At 44.5% G+C, this 19688-nt stretch overlaps 1 protein-coding gene and 1 long non-coding RNA gene across 6 annotated transcripts in view; both read left to right on the top strand.

The window, feature by feature from the left end:
• The window catches only part of LRMDA (leucine rich melanocyte differentiation associated), a 1134568-nt gene that overhangs the window by 573456 nt on the left and 541424 nt on the right, over window positions 1–19688 (top strand). The window lies entirely within an intron of this gene.
• Window positions 13370–18597, top strand: LOC117082761. Its single transcript, XR_004436766.1, has 3 exons — window positions 13370–13632; window positions 16557–16736; window positions 17209–18597. It is a non-coding gene; the product is annotated as an uncharacterized LOC117082761 (long non-coding RNA).

Genomic DNA, 19688 nt, shown 5'->3' on the forward strand with positions numbered 1-19688 from the left:
ATTATCACAGTTCCACGCTTCAAATAGCCTGGGCTAGGAGGAGAACCACTTGACGGGGTTTACCGCAAATGTTTCAATACTAGCAATAACACAGTCACTTGAATTGCATATCATTCTATACTCTTCAAAGCATGTCGCATCTGTTAACATAGCTGATCTCAGAGTAGTGCCGTGAAGCAGGAAGGACTATGATTTCTAAAATTACGTTTTTAAGGATTTTTTTCTGATTATGAAAATAGCGCATATTCATTATAGAAATTTTGGAAACTACTGAGAATCATAAAGAAGGAAATTAAGGTTGCCTATAATTCCCCATTTCCCAGAAATAACCACTTAAAACCTTCTGGAATGTATCTCCCACCACACATACTCCTTTTTGTATGTATTTGCACAGATACCTGTAGATTAGATTTTTTAATATGAGATCCTTCTATAAAGATACTATATGTTCTAGGCCTTTCACTTATAAACATTTACCCATGTTATAAATAGTTCTTGAAACCCCACTGTTTAATAGCTGAATGGCTTTCTGTTTGAAGAGTATTATAATATTGTTGAGTAACTATGTTATTTTCAGTTGTTCCCTATTCTACTCGGTATCATGAAGTATGTTCCAGAACGTACATCTATTTATTTATTTATTTATTTCATTTTAAACACAGCTCTGATTATATCCTGAAGACAAACTCTTAGAAATGGAATGGCTAAGATGTTTCTGTCTACTTTTTGAGGACTACTATGTAAAGTGATAGATAGAAAGGTAGGGATTTTATCCCAATTTGATGGTGGGAAAACTGAAGATCAGAGAGTTACACTTACTTGCTCCAGGGTGCAGAGTGGAGCAGCCAGGTGACCCTATGGAAGCATTCACCTTGCTGGTGCTCTCACCACCTGGCAGGTGAGGACAGCACCTTGGCAAGGCTAAGCTAGGTTACAATGTGGCTGTTGTGGGCTCTTTTCACAGCCCCTATTTGGGTATGGTTTGTGATACATGGAGATTAATGAAATTGTCATTCTGCTTCATGTCACTGCTTCTCAGAGCTTTCTGGGCTTTCCTTCGCCCCCTCTCTCCCCAACTCAGTGCTCTCTCAGAATGGCTGCAGCCCATCTGCCTGCATGTTTGCGTGCCTTCCTTTTTAACCTAAAACATTTTGGAGGATGCCTATCAAGTTCCACACCCTGTGTTGGCTGCAAGGGGTACAAAGATGTGTTAATTCAGTCCTGACCCTCAAATGTCATCTAGGATGAGAAGGCAAACAGGTAACTGTGGTGAAGTATGAAGAAGACATAGTCCTGCGGCTGTGGAAGAATCAGGAATGTCTCATTTGTGAAGCGTATCACGCTGTTCCTGGTGCATCACAAACCTCTAGTCTGCTGCCTCAGTGGACCCCTTTGGATTCCTATTCTGTAGTATTTGTTTTGCTCAGATGTATCCCCAAAAGTCTTCTCACTTTTGCTCCTTTTTGCTCCTTGTCTGCTTTGACTTACTTCCCATTATTTTTGTACACCTAATAAGTAATTGATGGTGTGGCCTGACTACCTGACCTCTGGGTGCCTCTATCCTGGCCCTATTCTTGCTACTTATAAGTTCCCAGGAAGTTGCACCTGTCCCTGAGTCTCATTTTCCTTATTTGTAATATTAAGGGAAGAAAACCCAAAAACTGCTAATAAAAATAATAGCAAGCATGTATTGAGCACTTATTATGCCCCATGTACTGTCGTAAGAACTTTACACATATTATTAAAGCACACATCTTCGTGGGGTTTGGGTTAGTGTTGTTCCATTTCCCAGGTGACGATCCAGAACCCAAGGCCACACAGCTGGATGGTGGGGCCATGAGACAGGCAGACATTAGCAATTGCTCTCTTTGCACTGTCCTCCACTTTCTTCGGACCCTTGCCTTACATTGTAGTTGGAATGGCAAAACACTTGTGGTGTAATTTGGGAGTTTAATATGGTTAGTTTGGGAGAGCAGAAACTCTCTTGAGTTGACAATGCATTGCAGAGCAGGCATGAGGACGTCCAGGACCTTGGCTGTTCCCTCCCCAGGGCTATAGAATGTCACAGAATCAGGGAATTGTGGGGCTGGGAGAGACCTCAGAGGAAAAGCTCCTTTTTCAACCATCCATTCACTTGCTCACTCACCAACATCTTGAGCACCTGCTATTTGAAAGTCATTATACTACATGTTGTTCTTGCTATGGAGACTAAGAACAGATACGGCTTCTGCTCTCGGGAAACTCACAGCCCAGAAAGCCGGGAGGTAGCATGTCACACAGCTGGTGGGACTGTTGGGAGAGAAAGCAGTAAGGATAAAAATGTTTTCAGTTGAAATGCCTAATTCTCTCTAGACTTCCCGGAAGGGGCCTAATAATTTTGGCACAAGGACTATCTTCTTTCCAGTGCGTGGCTCTTGTTCCTGGGTCTGGCAAGTCCAGAATTAGTAGTAGAGAACTCTTGTCCAAAGCACTAATTTGGAGGCTGAGATTTATTGTTGTCACAGCACCTGGCTTACAAAAATAAGCTTTGTCATAATGGAGGAAGAAAAGGAAGGAAAACAAAGTCAGGTTTTAGATCAGTTGCAGAATTATTTCCCCTGTCTATTGAGGTTTATAGTAAGTCAAAATGCCTGGTACTCAGATTGATATGAATGAAAAAAAAAAGATATACATATATATGCATGCTTGAACAATGTCAGGCTTCCAGTGTGCCTCTAGTTCCTCTTTAAGTCACCAATCTAGGAGTTTCTTCTGTAGCTTGATTCCAGCAAGAACAGGCGCTGCTTCAGTGTTCATTTCAGTGGCATTGACAATACTGACAATATAATTGACCTAAAAAGTTCTGGATTTCCTGTTAATGCACTTTAGAAATGTACATCAACTACCAAAAAAAAAAAAAATCATTTCTATCTACATTTCACTTGATTTCCATTTTCAAGAGAGAGGCTTCATCATTATTATTCTATTTGAATAGCACTGATATCTTGAAGGATGGAAGGAGATTTCTATTGTATGCGGGAGTACTTTATTTCGATATTTTCTTTGTCTGATTATACATGATAAACACACATTAGTGACATTTCGTGCATGTTTGGAAGATAAATGGGGATATCTCTTTAAACCATTCCTGACACTTGCTAACCTGTGAGCTTAATGGCATTTTCTCTTTGATTCAATAATTTGTCTGTCAAAAAAAAGCTGGGCTGACATTCTCCTTGTTGTGGGATTGAAATGGAAAGAAATCTCTTCTCTTGAAGATATATTTTTTTTTAAATTGAGGGGAACATTTTAGGATAAAAATGTTTTTGAAATTATTTGGGTTTTTGGTGGTGGAGGTTGGGGACGGGGCTGGGAGGGTGGCGCTGATGAATGCGAGAGCCCTGACATTATATGTGTGGCAAGTGATCTTAAAAGGGGGCCCATTACCTCTGTCTGCAAGTCCTCTTGAAATAATTAGGGAACGTGTGAAATCTTGCAAATGAAGATGGCTCCTACTGCAGTGTCTCCTGGGAGCCGTCAGCCTCGGTCCCGATGGAGGTGGTTGGGTGGGGTGTGCATCTGTGTGCGTAGGCATAGCTCTGACTCCATGAGCCTTGGTTCCCCCAGACGACAGAGAGGTCCCCTGGACAATGGTGAGAGGGAAGGCCGTCCCAGTATCCTGCCAGAGAGGCTCCAAATCCAGATGCCTGTTTTTGCTTTGGAGATTTTGGAGCAGCCTCATTCAGGGGCTGTGATGAACATGAATCAAGTGGTGAACCTCGAGTTTAGGGAGACATATGGTAGGCCGCAGTTGGGGCTTACAGCTCATGAGGGAGCCCTGTGCATCTGTGAGAAAGGTGGCTTCACATGTTGGGAATGAGGGACCATGTCAGAGCTGTATCATGTGACCCAGGATGTGTTACTAGCCTGCCTCTTGGAGCCCCTCTGTGCCCGGAATTTGAGGGCTTCTTGGAAGTCTGATTACGTAAAGTTGATGTGAATAAGCAGGGAGCAGAATGGAAGAGGATGCTTGGTGTTGACAGTCTGCTTCCCTCCCTTCCTGCTTCTCCACCGTAAGGGGTCTTCGCATGCACCATTAGAACACAAGGACTTATTAGGCCCCTCGCGTTGATTCATTCAACACCTTGTATGTGTGCCAGGCACAGTTCTAGGCTCCGGGGAGACACCCCAAGTCATATAACTTGCCCATAGTGAAGTTAGGAATAAAACCCAGGTTTCTTGACTCCTGATCTGATGCTTTTCTGGCATACCACGCTGGCTTCCTGGAGACCCCATCTCCTGCAGGAGCCTGAAATTCTTTCTCATTATCTGGTTGTTCTTCCTCATGGCTTCCGGTTCCCCTGTCTGAGAACCCAGGTCAGTCATTTCATGCTGGGTTACCCTAGCAAAACACAACAAACACAAACAAACAAAAATGAAGTCATCAACTATCACATGTGTTTTCCCAGGCCGGATTTCCCACTAGCAAGTAGGGCCCTTCAATGAATATCCTGAGTGCTGTTACTTTAGAAGCCCCATCACACAGCATATCAAACATATTAAAATTAACCCCTATCTCATATTAAACATGATTTATGAAGTTTCATGTGAAATTTTGGGAATGGATTTTAAAAATCATTTTTATAGTTTTGAGGTTTCAGAGTAAATTCATTATGGCTTAAACTTTGTTATATTTAACTGTAAAGCTTGAATTGATTTGCACTTAACTGACCAATGATTATAATGTTTCTTTCTGTTGAAATTTAATGAAATATTCATTATTTAATGTATTATTTTTATCTATTATATTATTATTTATTTAATGAAACATTTATTAATCTTAGTTTCACAATTTCTATTTCACATTTTAGAGCCATTTATTTTTAGATCTCAAACATTTCATTGACCTTTAATGAGTCTAGAGGAGAGCCCTCGACACTATGCCTATAACTCCTCATGGATGAAAGGCCCTGCAAATAGACCTCTTTGCAGCTACCTATCCAAAACCAAATTGTATACCACAACATTTGCTGCCCTTGGAGAACCCCAGATGGGCTTGCTGGAAAACCTCTTCTAAAATCCCTGGGACTGGCCTGAGTGTCATGGAAGTGAACCTGAGGACTCAAGAAGAACTCCCGTTTCTACTTGCCATGGTGTCTTACTCAGCTTGGGCTGCCATAAGAAAATATTGCAGACCAGGTGGTTTAAACACAGACATTTATTTCTCACAGTTCTGGAGTCTGGAAGTCCAACATCAAGAGCCAGTTCTGTTTCTGGTGAAGACTTTCCCCAGCTTGCAGATGGCTGCTATTTTGCTGGGTCCTCACACTCTCACATGGTAGACAGAGCACACCCTGTTCTTTTTCTGAGGGCACCAATCCCATGATGAGGGTCTCACCCACGTGACCTCATCTAACCCCAATTCTCTTCAAATACTACTTATACAAAGGCTCCACTTCAAACTACCATCACATTGAGGGTTAGGGATTCAATACATGAATTTGAGGAGGTTGGAGGGTTGAGGCACAAACATTCACTCCCTAACATACAGTGTGGTGGAAACGCCCAGGCCTCAGAGTCTGAGGCTGTGGATTTCACATCCCAGGCCCACCACTTTTAGCAGTGGTTAGCCTCCGAACTTCAGTTCCTGCATCTGCAAAATGGGGATGGTAATCAATCTGCAGGGTTGTTATTTGCATTAGAAGTAATGTTTATAAAGGGTCCAGCACCCAGTAGGTACCTCTTCTCATTGTAATTTATCCAGTCATGTGAGGGCATCTTTAATGAAATGAAACAGCAGCTGTTATGCATGAAGTTACGACAAAGAGACTTACAGAGCAGGGAGACAGGCCAGGAGCATGTCTGGAGGCGGAAAAACAGGTAAAGTCCTTGACCTTGAGGCAAGGAGGGGCTCCTATAAAAAGAGTTTTTTCCCTACATTTCTGGGAAGTCTCAGGCTTTCAGGAAACCCCTCAGGTTGTGCCAGACTGCAAAGAGTGGGCTGAGAGGCCCAGTCTTCTGGGCCTGGGGATGATTCAGGGATGAAAGATCTGCAAGCTGGGAAGTCAGCTTGAGGGTTTTTCACCAGAAAACAATCTGCAGTTTATTTATTTACTTTTGCCATTTCCAGAATGGGAAACACAAATGGAAATGATGAGTTTTATAAATGTGGGAGTTTAGTGCCTGGAGTGGAGGTGGGGGTTGGTATTTACATGCAAATGGCCCTAGATTCTGCAGATTACTAGTATCTGGTGAAGGAACAAATGCCCAGCATTTAGAAAGCCATCAGAACAGGCAGCACCACCCTGACTGCGAGAATGGGTGGGCAGTGATATGGCAACCCTCTCTCCTGGGTACTCCACCATTAGAGGGGATTGGTGGGTAGAAAATAAGAGGTGGTGAGTGGTCTCCCAAATCCTTCCACGGGGGAACGTCCCCCGGCCCACCCTCTCTCTCTCCCATCTTTTCTCCCTTCCTTCTGCCACTCAAGTGAGTGCTGGGTGTGTGTCAGGCACTATCCTAGGTGCTTGCATTAAATTCATGGGCAAAATGGAAACATTTATAATAGACATTAAACAATAAACATGTCTCGTAAGGACGTTATTCATTGGAGGGCAAAAAATGCTATGGAGAAAAGAAAAAGAGAGCAGGTAATAAAATGAGTAGTCCTGGGTGGAGGTGTCAGGATAGGTTGCAGTGTTGAACAGGGTGGTCAGGAGAGGCAGCACTAGGAAGGTGAGATGAGTAAATGGCAGGTAAGTCAGTTGAAGGTGTTGAAGGACAAAAGGACTATAAAATGAACTGTCTCTGAGCTCATAGTGTCTGATGGGGGAGGAAGAAGCCAGTCAACATTAGAATGCCTGGAATATCATTTCTTCCTAACAAACCTGAGCAATGTGGCTTAGGGAGATGAGGAATAGCTGTGCCTGCCAGTACTTAATCTTACGTGGCTCATGGTACCACTAGGCAGAGCTTGGTATCAGATGGAGATTGGGACATGGGTATAAAGCCAGAGTTCTCTAGCCCAGGTGGGGTTTTTGGGTCTCTAATGGCTCAAAACTTTTGTTTGATGAATGACATGAGTGGCTGAATGAAAAATTGAGTGAATAAATTCATCAATGAGCAAATGAATGAACAATGAATGAATAAAGACTGATTAAAATTCTTTGTTAAGAATAGGTAATTTACAAGTTCAAACTATAAGTTACTAGTTGTACATTTAACTTCAGTAGTAATTTTTTAAGGTGCTTTGCTATATTTAAAATATATAGGCATTTACACCATTGAGTAAATTTTTAAATGTAGTGAAAAATTATCCAATTTTAAATATGTTTAGATATTATGGTATAGTCTGAACTTAGATTTTCACTTGTACCTGTAGTCAAGGTAGACCGTATTTTCTGAACCAGCAGATGACTTTCCCTCCTATGTAGAGTGAGAGCAGACTGCTTGAGAAGCTTCTGAATCATAGTTTCTTGCTTACGGATGATTGCTGCTCTTGGTCTTGAGACATGACATGGAGATCGACGCAGAGTAAACTGCTGGTCTGCTGGTTATTAAACTTTGCATATTTTCAGAAAGACCTGGGGAAACTTACAGAAAGAGTGGCAGACAGTGTCAGGCAGGCCTCAGACTGGCCACACCCCAGGCCTACTTTATCAGAAGTTTCAGGTATGGTCTCCAACATCTGTAGTTTAAAATTGTTTCTCAGGTGATTTTGTTGTTGATAGTGTAGGGGATTAAGGAACCACTGCACCAAAGCCAACTTTGAGAGCAGGGGGTATGTCCTTTTCTTTTAAAATTTTTACTTTATTAGTGTCTATCAATAAATGGATAAGCAGTAAATCCTAACTGCAGAAAGCCAAATGAGACAGATTTATCCCGCTCCAACAAGGTAGCATTTTAGTCTTCTCTCTCTCTCTCTTTTTCTTATTTTGCTTAACTTTTCCCTAAACATGGGACTACTCTGTACATATTACCGTACTATTTGCTTTCTCTTTGCAATTCTGATGCATTATGCATGTCTCTCAATATGTTTTAAAGCTACATGATATTCCAGAATGTGGAAGTGACCCATCTTTTCAACTTGCTGAAATTCATTGATTTACTCAAGTGCTTCCCCCATAGAAAATGCTGATAAACCTTTGCTGACTGAATAAACGAAGAGAACATAGCTATTTCGTACCATCCACCCCATGTCAGTTGCCCATAAGAAGTTTGGTGTTAAAAGCAAGCCAGATTCCTCCACACATGTAGTTCCAGCTACTTGTGAGGCTGAGACGGGAGGATCACTTGAGCCCAGGAGTTTGAGGCTGCAGTGAGCTATGATTGTGCCACTGCACTCCAGCCTGGGTAACAGAGTCCTATCTCTGAAAATAAATAAGTAAATACATTTAAAAAATAAATAAATAAATGGGCCAGGCGCGGTGGCTCACGCCTGCAATCCCAGCACTTTGGGAGGCCAGGGCACGCGGATCACAAGGTCAGGAGATCGAGACCATCCTGGCTAACACGATGAAACCCCCGTCTCTACTAAAAATACAAAAAATTAGCCGGGTGTGGTGGTGGGCGCCTGTAGTCCCAGCTACTTGGGAGGCTGAGGCAAGAGAATGGCGTGAACCTGGGAGGCGGAGCTTGCAGTGAGCCGAGATCACATCGCTGCACTCCAGCCTGGGCGACAGTGCAAGACTCAATCTCAAAAAATAAAAAAAAATAAACGAACGAACCAGCTGACTTAGTTCTTCTTAGGGAAGGTTCTAGGCTGTGGTGAGAACCCCTCCAATGCAGGGGTTCAGGCCGACTTGAAATGGGGTTGTCATTTAACAAAGGGAAAGAGAACAGATCCGCCAATGAGAAAAGTTGATGGGGCAGAGGCCTCAGGCAACGTCCAGACCCTGTCCTCAGAGTCTGTGAACATTTAAGGAGTTAGGACTTTCTTTATCTTCCTGGAGTGTCCACCCACTAATTTAGGGCAGGATATGGTGTGGACTGTGAAAGACCCAAGAGCCCTGGAGTCCCCTATGTGTTGGCTGAGGGTATTCGGAGGAGTGAGGGTTTGAACTGAGTTCAGAAGGAGAGTCAGCCTGAGCTCCACTGAGCAAAGGCTCTCGGTAACCCTGCCACTTATGTGGAGAGGGCCGTTTTGCCTCTGTCTGGCCATGTGAAGACCTGCTGGCTAGTGTAGGTGGCTCTTGGAAACCAGGTGGGTAAGAAACCTAATAAACTAACTATTCTGTTGTTTCTCCTTTTGGAGAAACAACAGCCACAAAAAGCTCAGCCCTCCACAGAGCCAAGCTCCAAGAGCCCCTTTCACAGACACATAAATATTTAATAATCATCTGTCTACAACCAATCTAGGGGAAAAAAATCTTTAAATAGACTGCTCGAAAGGCCAAAACCTGAATTTTAATTGAGGTACTTTGAATTACTCCCATTAGTCAGTCGCTCTGACTTTTTCTTAGTGAGGGCTGGATTGTTTTTGAAAGGGGGATCGAAATTATTAGCAGCCCTTAAAAAAAAAAAAAAAAAAAAACCCTGCTGATCCTACTAAATAATAAACTAGGCTTCTTTTTAAAAAGACGTGGCTTTCTAGGCTTCAAGCAAGAGGGTAAAGTAAGATGAGCCCCACATTTTAGAGATGCAATTTGAAAAGCAAGCATTAAGGGCATTCGGATGTCTGGCTAAGCGGTTCCTTGGCAAAGCACTTCTGCAGTGCTCCCTGGTCCTGCTAAAGTTTGCAGGATGGAGAAGGCCTCTGTGTGTGTGTGTGTGTGTGTGTGGTGTGTGTGTGTGTGTTTATATATTTATTTTCCCTCTCTCTGCCCCCTGGGCCTGCAGTCTTCTGTAGCTGATGTAACAATCCTCCTGGACGAACCCCTTGTATCTCACGCTAGCCAATTTCGACAGTCTAAAGTGCTCAAATTGAGCCATTTTGTTCTCTGTAAAATAAACCTCAGGCCATTATGCGTGGTTTTTCATTCAGCTGCCTCCTTGTCACCCTTCCCTTGGCCCCTCTCTGCCCACCCTCCCCTGCTTCCCCATTCTCTCCTTTTGCTCCCCCTCTGACGAATGGGAGGGAAGCAGACATCCTTTAGGAGACCGCTGTTTTCAGTCCAGGCATGTCAACTTCACTCTGGCACAATTTGCTTTGAGATCTGTGGCATGGAGTGGGGCCGCAGGGTCACCCCCCCACCATAATTGATCTTGCTTATTCATCTGCTTCCTGAGTATTGCCCTCTCCCCACGCTGGCCTTTGTTTGGATAAATTGTTGGAAGATTTACTGTGGTGCTGAAAGCCGCCTGCCCTGGTGTCCCCACCACCTCTTCCAGGGTGAGACGATGGAGTGGCACTTAGGGAAGAAAGTTCTCCCTCCTCCCCACCATCCCAAACCTAGAGGACATCTCGCAGCGTCACAATTCAGGCAATTTCCAGACTAATTTACTATGGAATCACTTTGCACGGCCCTTGTGCACCGGTATGAGAAATGTTAATTGGTGTGTGAGCCCGAGATGCTCTTCCCAAGGATTTATCGTCGGAAGCAGAGGAGGGGAAGGGAAGCCGAGGCCGTCTTTGTGATGGCTTGGAGGCTGCACTCACTCGCTTCAGATTACTTTTAAAACCAATGGTCATGATGGATCTGAATCCGGTAATTTATTCGATTTTGGGTCATTAACCCTTGTTCTGCTTATGGCAGCAAATGACTTCATCGTCAGAAATGATGAGTGTTCTGAACTGTGGGGATACTTGGCTCTCTCGAGCTCTCATCTGAAAATCAATTTTAAGCAAGTGGCAGGCATTAGAAATCCTCTCTGCTTATAGGTTTCTGCAGCATTGCCTCCAGGATTTGAAGAAGCAGGGAGGGCGGGGGAGGGGGAGAAGCCCCTGGAAAACTCCTGTTGCCGGGGTGTTTGTGTTGGGGTGGCTAATGTCCTGAGAAGGCTACACAATAGACTGTCAAAATGGTTCTTTCAGAGTGGGGCACAGATCACAGTTTGGAAATGGGGGAAAAGGAAAGAAAGGAGCCAGCCTCCATCGAGTGATCCTGTCTATAGCCTGAATAAAATAGCTTGAAATCATTGTCTTGATTCCCATTGACTGAAGGCTGGAGGGGCTTTACTGGTTAAGCTTTTGAAGCCGCAGCAGTTTAAACACTTTTTTTTTTTTTTCATTTTTTTGCCTGGTGTACCCTTTATCCAGTTGACCTTGAAACACATTAACTCATCTTTGGAAAAACAAAAAACAAACACTGTTTGCCTTCAATTCCGAGGCTGGCTTCTCTCTTGAGGTGTTCTATAAATAGGTGGCATTGCCCAGCATCGTTGGCTGCAGGGCACAGGGGACTGACGTGGCCAGTGCCGACCTGCCTCCCACTGGGCACACACTCCCGTGGCTGCCCACACTGCAGTCCTCTGCCATCCTGGACAAACTGGCTGGCAGTGTTTCGGATCAGAGAATCCCTTCCCTGCCTTTGCAGATGGAAGCAATGTTTGACCGGTGCTCGAGTGCTCTCTGAGAATGGGCCCATCTTTAAGCACTGCCCATGTGAGCCTGTGATTTCCTTCAACATAGTCACGGGAGACCCTTTCCACTGCTGACTTTTTAAGTTGAAATATTTAGGGGGAAAATATGAGTTTTTAGAAACTTTTAAGTGGAAGAGATTTAGTAGATTTAGTAACGATTTAGCCAATTCCCTTATTTTTTTGCAGATGAAGAGCCTATGGCACAGATATATCAAGTGCCTTGTCCAAAATCACGCATACTGCAGGGAGCAGAAGTGATCCTGAACCCAGGTCTCCTAAGCAGTGGGGTACCTGGGGTAGGGATGGCAGCAGGTTGCTCAGGTGCAGGTAATAAGGGACTGCACTGTCTGCAGGGAATTTACAAACAATAACAAAGCCCCTCACTCGGCTTTTAGTGACCACCATCAGCTGATTTTCAACAATGTCAGAGCTGAAAACACCCCTTTCAGCCAAGGTGGGTGCCCCCACTAGCCCCCTCCCCGCCTCTTTGGTACCCCCACTGCTTCTGACTCCCAGTTCTGTGTTTTTCTCACTAAACTAAGATGCATCCCTCATCAAATAGCAGCCAAACAAAAAACCAACCTTACGTTAGAAGTTCCCTGCTTCTTTTGGAATTAAGTAAATAAAATAGCCTTTTGATAAGCCCGCATTAGCCAGGAATGGCGCAGAAAAGTGTGGTGACTTAAAATTCGAAGCTAGGGGGCCCCTAAAAAGAAGTGATGGGATTTGTCCGCTCTCTCCTCGCCTGCATCCCTCTGACATATGAGTGTGGAGTGCGGGCCAGGAGCTTGCAGCCCTGCTCTAGGTAGATTCAACAGAACCAGGGACGCTCTGCATTACCTTCCAAACCTAATTCTCTCCCATGTATCATCAGAGCCTGGGGGGAGCCTCCCAGTGTTCTGAGGGCCTGACCAGCTTTTATGTATATCTCTGTGGCCATCTTGGCCAGACTGGTTGCTCTCCAGGTTTCTTCTCCTCCTGAGCCGCTCCCTGAAATGGTTGGGTAAATATCCCAGTCTGACTTCAGCTGCCGAGTCATCAGTCCTGACAGACGGCTGCCTCTTTGCCGAGCAACCCCCGTCACTGCCTCCTCCCCCAGCCCCTCATTTCATCTTCCCTCTGTCAGAACTCACCCTTTGGCAGAAATCTTTTGCGAGAGCTAAATGTGAGCCTCAAAGAGATGTCGTCAAGGTATTTTTCATAATTTTCAAAGGTAATTTCCTTCCCTCCCCCCACCCACCTTCTCTCTGTTATAATTACGTCTCAGCAGCTCCCCAAATCAGCATAGCACCCCTCCCTGTGAAGGTGGCCACCTTTTCCCGCACAACAGGCCTAGAAAATGGCCTTGGAGAGCAAGGGTGGGCAGTCAAAGGCTTCCTCACCATTGCATTGAGAGGCAAGCTGGTGGCCTTACCATCCCGGGATGAAGGAGGACTTAAAATGGCTTCGTGTCACTTTTGGTCTAGAGATTCCACTGTACCCTGAGGCATTTCCCTAAGTGCCAGGCCCATGATGGTGTTTAGGGTACTCTTAATCTAATTTATATCCTTTTTTTTGTTTTGTTTTTTTGAGACAGCGTCTCACTCTGTCACCCAGGCTGGAGTGCAATGGTGCAATCTCAACTCACTGCAACCTCCACATCACGGATTCAAGCAATTCTTCTGCCTCAGCCTTCTGAGTAGCTGGGACTACAGGTGCTCACCACAATGCCCGGCTAATTTTTTGTATTTTTAGTAGAGACAGGGTTTCACCATGTTAACCAGGATGGTCTTGATCTCCTGGCCTCGTGATCCGCCTATCTCAGCCTCCTAAAGTGCTGGGATTACAGGCATGAGCCACCGTGCCCAGCCTATATCCGTATTTTTAAGAATAGGCAGCATCCATTCCAGGACATTCTCTGCAGCTTCTTTACCCTCCCACCCCCCCTCATGCCTCCTTACTCTCTCAGGAAGGAGCCAAGGAAAGAATTCCTCTTTCTCCCTGAATCCTGACCTCTGCCACCTCTGAATCCTGCCTGTGGCTAGCCCTCAACAGGTGGCCTGGCCACAGGAACCGGAGGAGGACTGGCCTGTGTCTCAGGCCCTCTGCAGAGATCCAAGCATGGCCAACCCTGGCTGAATGGAGAACCTGAGGGTAAATTATCTTCCACTAGGAATCCTGGGACTTGACATTCAAAAATTCTATTCATTGAAAACAGACTAGCCCTGAAAACCTGGTTTAGTAGATAAAATCTGTAACCACAAGAGGATAAATTGAGTTTGGCTTGTTTGTACTGGTCTAATTTAATATGATCTCCCTTGGAGTTTCCAGCGTCTAGATTTTCTAGATCATTAAATCCATTACTTTTCAGTGTTAACTTTTTTTTAGGAGGATAGGGTAGGGAGTGGATTTGTTTTTTAGAGGCATCCCACACTAATCCTGGGAGCTTCATCAAAGCTCATTTAAGTGACTAATGTCTAAGCCCAGGGGCTCTGCAGGAGGATTTTCATCCATTTATCACAAAAGACCCCAGCAGCCAGTCAGGAAAGGGGTATGCTGGCTGCAGCCACTGGTGTAGTCCACCCTGCAGAATGAGGAGAGGGGCCACTTCCAATCCCCCAAAAATGCCGAATTCCAGGATGAGGGGTGTGGGAATGTGGCCATCTCATCTCTCCTACCTCTGGAATGGTCTACAGGGCCATGGAGCCATTGTCGTGAGCCAATGTGTGACCTTGAGCAAGTGGGCCACCTCCTCTGTCCTCAGTTCCTCCATGTGACTGGTGGAGCGGGTCTCACCTGCCTCTCAGGGTCAGTAGACGAGGCAGGTGAGGGCTGCATGCGAGGGTTGTGTGCAAATCTTAAGTGCTCATGAAAGTAGCCATTATCATTTCCTTAAGATTAACTCCTCTGAGCCTCAGTTATCATTGTGTAGGAAAGGGACTCTGTGTGATTGAGATTTTAACACCATGTGCCCTTCCCCTGTGGAGCAGTGGCATCTTAAAGAGTGAATATTTTGTTCCAGCTCTGTCCTCCAGGGATCAGCTTTGGGCAGGTGGAGCAAAACACAGGGCCAAGATCTTTACTCTGAGGGGAGATGCATAGGCACATCCCTGACTTCCTGTGTCTCCGAATTGCACAGGATGGAAGGAGGAGCCCAGAGGTGAGGGCAAGCCATGCTGGATAGTATCCTTCCCTTTGCTCCCTTCCCAAAGGCCAGGATAGGAGGAGGAGGAGGGAGTGAGGCTGGTCATAGAACTCTAGGGCCTATGTGGGAGGACTGTCACACTCTAGGGATAGGGGCAGGGTCTGGGTGCAGTTCAGGGTTGCCAGGTTGTCAGAATGGCTTGGAGAGGAGCAGCAGCCTTGCCCAAAGCTGGTTCCTGGAGGACAGTCAAGTAAAGGCCTGCTGTCCACACTAGGCTTCTGTTTACTGGTTGCTCAAGCCCTTGGACTGCACTGGGTTCCTCTCCTGGATGGACCAGTATCTTCCAACCAGAGTTTTCAGCCGCTGCACTTTGTCATCAGTCATAGCTGCAGGCCATGGTGCATCTCAGAAGCCCCTGTCAGGGCTATACTCTTGTTCCAGGACAGAGCTCACAGCCCAGATACAGCACGAGGGCTTTCATGTCCCACTCCCATGGTGAAGAGCCAGTGGGACCCCACTGCACTTGTTCATTTTATTGTGAATTTGAATCCGTGGCTGTGTGTGTGGTGTGTGTGTGTGTGTGTGTGTGTTTATGGGGCAGGGGGTGTGCTTTCCTCCAAGTCTTTTATAAACTTTAATAAGATGGTTCTTTAATTTCTGGCATTATCCTTTAACTACATAGTCCCTCTGGCTCTTCCCCCAACCCCTGTAACCCTCCAAACAAATATAAAGCATGGGAACAAAGCAGGCTGGGATATGAGTTGTATAACTGGTCAGTTCACGAAGAGGCAGTGTGTGCATGCACACCTGTGCATGTATGTGCGTGTGACAGACACTGAGTTCAACCCCTCATCATTCAGTGGTGGCCTTCCTTGGGCACCAGAAGACACTGCATAGTGTCTTTTCCTGCATAATTGGGCTGTCTTTTCATACAAGCTGAGGCACTTGTTTCGGGATATAAGCCCACGCAGTCTCAACAGGTCAGGAGCGATAGTAAAAACCTGTTGTCTGGCTTTGTATTCGGAATAATGGAGTCACTAATCTACTTGATCTGGCCAAGTCAGATAAAGGAGAAAGTGAGGGATGCCTGTGCTTCAGAGATGGAAGGTACTTGTAAAAGCGATTTCTTTGCGGGAGGGGGGAGAAGGGGGAGACACATAGGAAAAAAAGGGAGCAAAGACTGTTGGAAACCTTTTAATTAGTACTAATTACCTCAGCAGAAAATGTTGGAAGCTTAAAGGATTTGTGTCAGCAAGTGAAAGATCAAAGATTGCTAGGCTCGCATTTTAATCTGTTGGCTATAAAAAGGAGTGAGGGGGGAGGTAATGGGACCCAGGAGAATGGCTGCCCAGGTGGCGCTGTCCTTAATCCCTTCTTTACTGCTGCAGCCCCAGGCCTAGTCCCAATTACATAATAAGATGATTTAATTTTGTTTTTTTGCTTTGACTTTAACTGGGAGTAGAAAAGAAGAAGGGTCATTTTTCTCCCCTTCAGTGAGGATGGGGTGGGGCTTGTGATAGTAGACTTGGTAGCTGCACAATCCCTTCTTTGATTTTCCCAATCTTTTCCCAATCAGCAAAATGACATTTTAATTTCAAATTAAAACAACAATAACCACCACCCCACCCACAGAAGAGTGCTCTTTCAGGATAAAAGGGTCTCTGGATATACAAAGAAAGTGAGGGCCTTTGGTTGATTGAGCTGTGGTTGAGCTGCAGTTGGGGCATACCTGGGGCAACAGATAAAATGTATTAAAAGAAAGCTCTACCTACTGGGTTCATCACTATGGCAGTTCCTTAAAAATCCAGGAGGGCAGGGACAGAGGGAGGTAGCGGGGAAGGGCGAGGAAGAGCGGAGTTGACAAGCCACACTACCCGTCTTAGAAGGCCTCTGTGTTTCTCTCTGTCACCACCCTATTCTCTTTCTCTTTCAGAATGGATTAGGCTGGGACAAGGGCTGTCTGCAGACCCCACTGGTGCTCTGCCCATATTCCTTTGGCAATCACCATTCTTGTGCATTGCCAGTCGGATGGCTTCCAGCTACAGACACCTGTAACTCTATTCTCTGGCTGCTCGAAACTTCTCAGGCCTCAACCAATGACTGATGGTAGGAGGTTGGTTAATATTGCAGCTCCCTCATCCCTAACTGAGGTATCACTGAGAAGTGATCCATATTACATCCCATACCATTCTAGAGGAGAAGTTGGTGGTCAGCTGCTGGTCAGCCCAATACGGTCTACTGTTTCTGTTTTAAATATATATATTAAAAATATGTAATTATATATATGTGTGGTAACATTGTTAAGCCTATTCATTTACATATTGTCTATGACTGCTTCCACGTGGAGCTGAGTAGTTTTAACAGAGATCACAGGACCCACAAATCCTAATATATTTACTGTCTGGCTATTTACGTAAAAAGTTGGCTGATTCCTGACCTTACAGGGTTAAACCCAGCTGCCCTTAGCAGTAACCCACCTCATACTATATCCTTCATTGACATCTTTCTCTTTTTCACTTTCTGGTGTTTTGTGTGATCACTTCCCAAATAAATGACTTGCTCTCACATCCTCAATCTGTTTCTAGAAACTCCAGCTCAACACCATATGTGCATATACACACCAAAAGGACAGAGTCCCTGCAGATAGTGCTGGTTCCTCCCATCTCTTCCAGAGGCCAAAGTTGACACCATCAGAAACATCATGAAACAAAATAGCAGTTCAGCTTGGAGAACTCAAAAATGCTTTAACATGTTGCCACTTTGACCGAAGGATCTGAGCTCAAGCCATCGAACCTCTTCATTCAACAACTTAGGCTCCTTCTAAAGCTTAGGCTTTAGGAGATAGGCTGCAGGAACAATCTAGAAGGAAGCCTGTATGGTAGAATTGAGACCCACTGGCTCTGGATCAGTGAGTGTGGCTCAGCCCTCTGTGGCGTGGCACTTCGTCTTCATGAGAGGCGTGACCTAGAGTGGCCAGCTATTAGAAGGCTAGCCTCCTGGCTGTAGCATCTAAATATCCACTCCCTCTAGGAAAGGCTACCAGAGAAGGTTTTAGGCCCAGACCTCCTGACGTTTAGTTTATGTCTCTTCAGAATCATATATGTAACTGCAAAGCACCTGCCATTCAAAATCTGATGTACAGTCTCTCTTGTATCTTCTGACCTCAGTTAGTTAAGTTTGAAATCCATTTATCATGAAGCCAGAGAGGGACTTGGTTGGAAGATTGAAGAAGTAGATGCCCCGGCACTTTGCCAGGTGTATTAGTTATCTATTGCTAAGTATCAAATTGCCCCCCAATTTAGCAGCGTATAACAACAAACATTATTTATCAGACAGCTTCTGTGGGCCAAGAGTTTGGATGCAGCTGAACCCAAGGTCTCTCACAAGCCTGTGGTTAAGGCATGGAACAGGGCTGCAGTCCTGTCAAGCCTTCCCAGGGAGGGTCCCTTTCCAAGCTCATTCACATGATTGCGGGTGGGATTCGGTTCCTCATGGGTGCTGGACTGAGGTCTCACTTTCTTGCTGGGTGTTGGTTGGAGACCTACCTCAGCTCCTTGCCACATGGAACTCTCCATAGGACAGCTCATGACTTGGCAATGAACAAAGGAGAGAGAAGGAGAGATCCAGAAAGACAGGAGTCAGTCTTTTTGTAATCTTATCTTAGCAGTGATATCCATCACTTCTGCAGGATTCTGTTCATTAGAAGCAAGTCAAGAGGTCCAGCTCACACTCAAGTGGAAGGGGTTACAGGGCTGTGACTACCAGAAGCAGGGGATCACTGGGAGTCATCTTAGAAGAAGCCTGCCATACCATCAGCTATCAATCTGAACATGCCACTGTGCTGGTATCACTTAATAATGAGGTATCCACTTAACATGATGCCACTTTGACTGAAGGATCTGAGCTCAAGCCATTGAACCTCTTTGTTCAACAACTTAGGCTCCTTCTAAAGCTTCATTGACTGTCTTTAATCATTAAATAATATTAGCTACTTTAGAATAAAATCTTTCTGGAACTTCCATTACCAACTCCTCTGTTTTCTTAAGGAGATTATACAAAATATACTTTTATGATTTTCAAGTCTCATCTCAGAATCTACTTCTTTGAAATTGTCATTCTTGGACTTCCAGCCTAAAGTAATCACTCCCTCTGAGTTCTTGTAGCACTTATTTTCTATATTGTTTATGTGGCATATAATCATATATTGCTTTGTGACAGTTCTATTGTTATCTTGAGTTACTCTTTGAATCTTGTATTGTTTAATTTCTACATGTCGACATCTTGTCTCTCCATAAGAATTATAAACAATTTAAGTGCAGCAGTTGTCTAATACTTCAGATAAAAGCAACTGCAATGGAAGTTCTATTTAAATATGTGTTGACTTTTTTCCTTTGATGATGTTGATTTCTGACTCATGATGGTTATTCTTTTAAGGCTATTGAGAAAATAGCTTTAAAAAGGTAAAACAGTCTCAAAAAGGTATATTACTCATTGCCCGTACACCAGGTGGCCCAAATACTCTGATTTTTTTTTTTTTTTTTTTTTTTTTTTTTTTTTTTTTAGCTTTGGTTTATTTATTTTGGTAGGTGGTTTTGTGTTAGTTTTTAATCTGTTTTCCTTTAGTGTCAACATAATAACCATTGCTTATCTCCTTTTTCTCTGTGTTGGCCAAGAATCGGGACTAGGATCTTGAAATACTGCTTTAACCGAGTTTTCTGACTCAATGCTTATGACCTTCTGTAACATCCTGATTTTGTGACATCATCATTGGGACTGAGAGCTGTAGGAAAAAGGAACACACCTTTATTGAACACTGACTTCATGCCAGGCATTATTCACTTACCTCTAGGTTCGTGACTGTGTTTCAGAGAATGAAGATGGATTCAAGTGTGAACTTTAGATAAATAGTGTGCTGTACTTTTATAGTCTGAATGATGGTCATCTTGCACTAGGAATCAGAAGCCAGGTCTTAGGAAAAGAGAATAAAAATAAATGGATTTAAGGAGGTTGGATTTGACAGCCGCATCAGTGCTTAGGGTTCGCAGTTCGTAATACCTGGCTCACA

Source organism: Trachypithecus francoisi, unplaced genomic scaffold (genome assembly GCF_009764315.1).
Source record: "Trachypithecus francoisi isolate TF-2019V2 unplaced genomic scaffold, Tfra_2.0 Lachesis_group9, whole genome shotgun sequence".
In the NCBI taxonomy this organism is placed as follows: Eukaryota; Metazoa; Chordata; class Mammalia; order Primates; family Cercopithecidae; genus Trachypithecus; species Trachypithecus francoisi.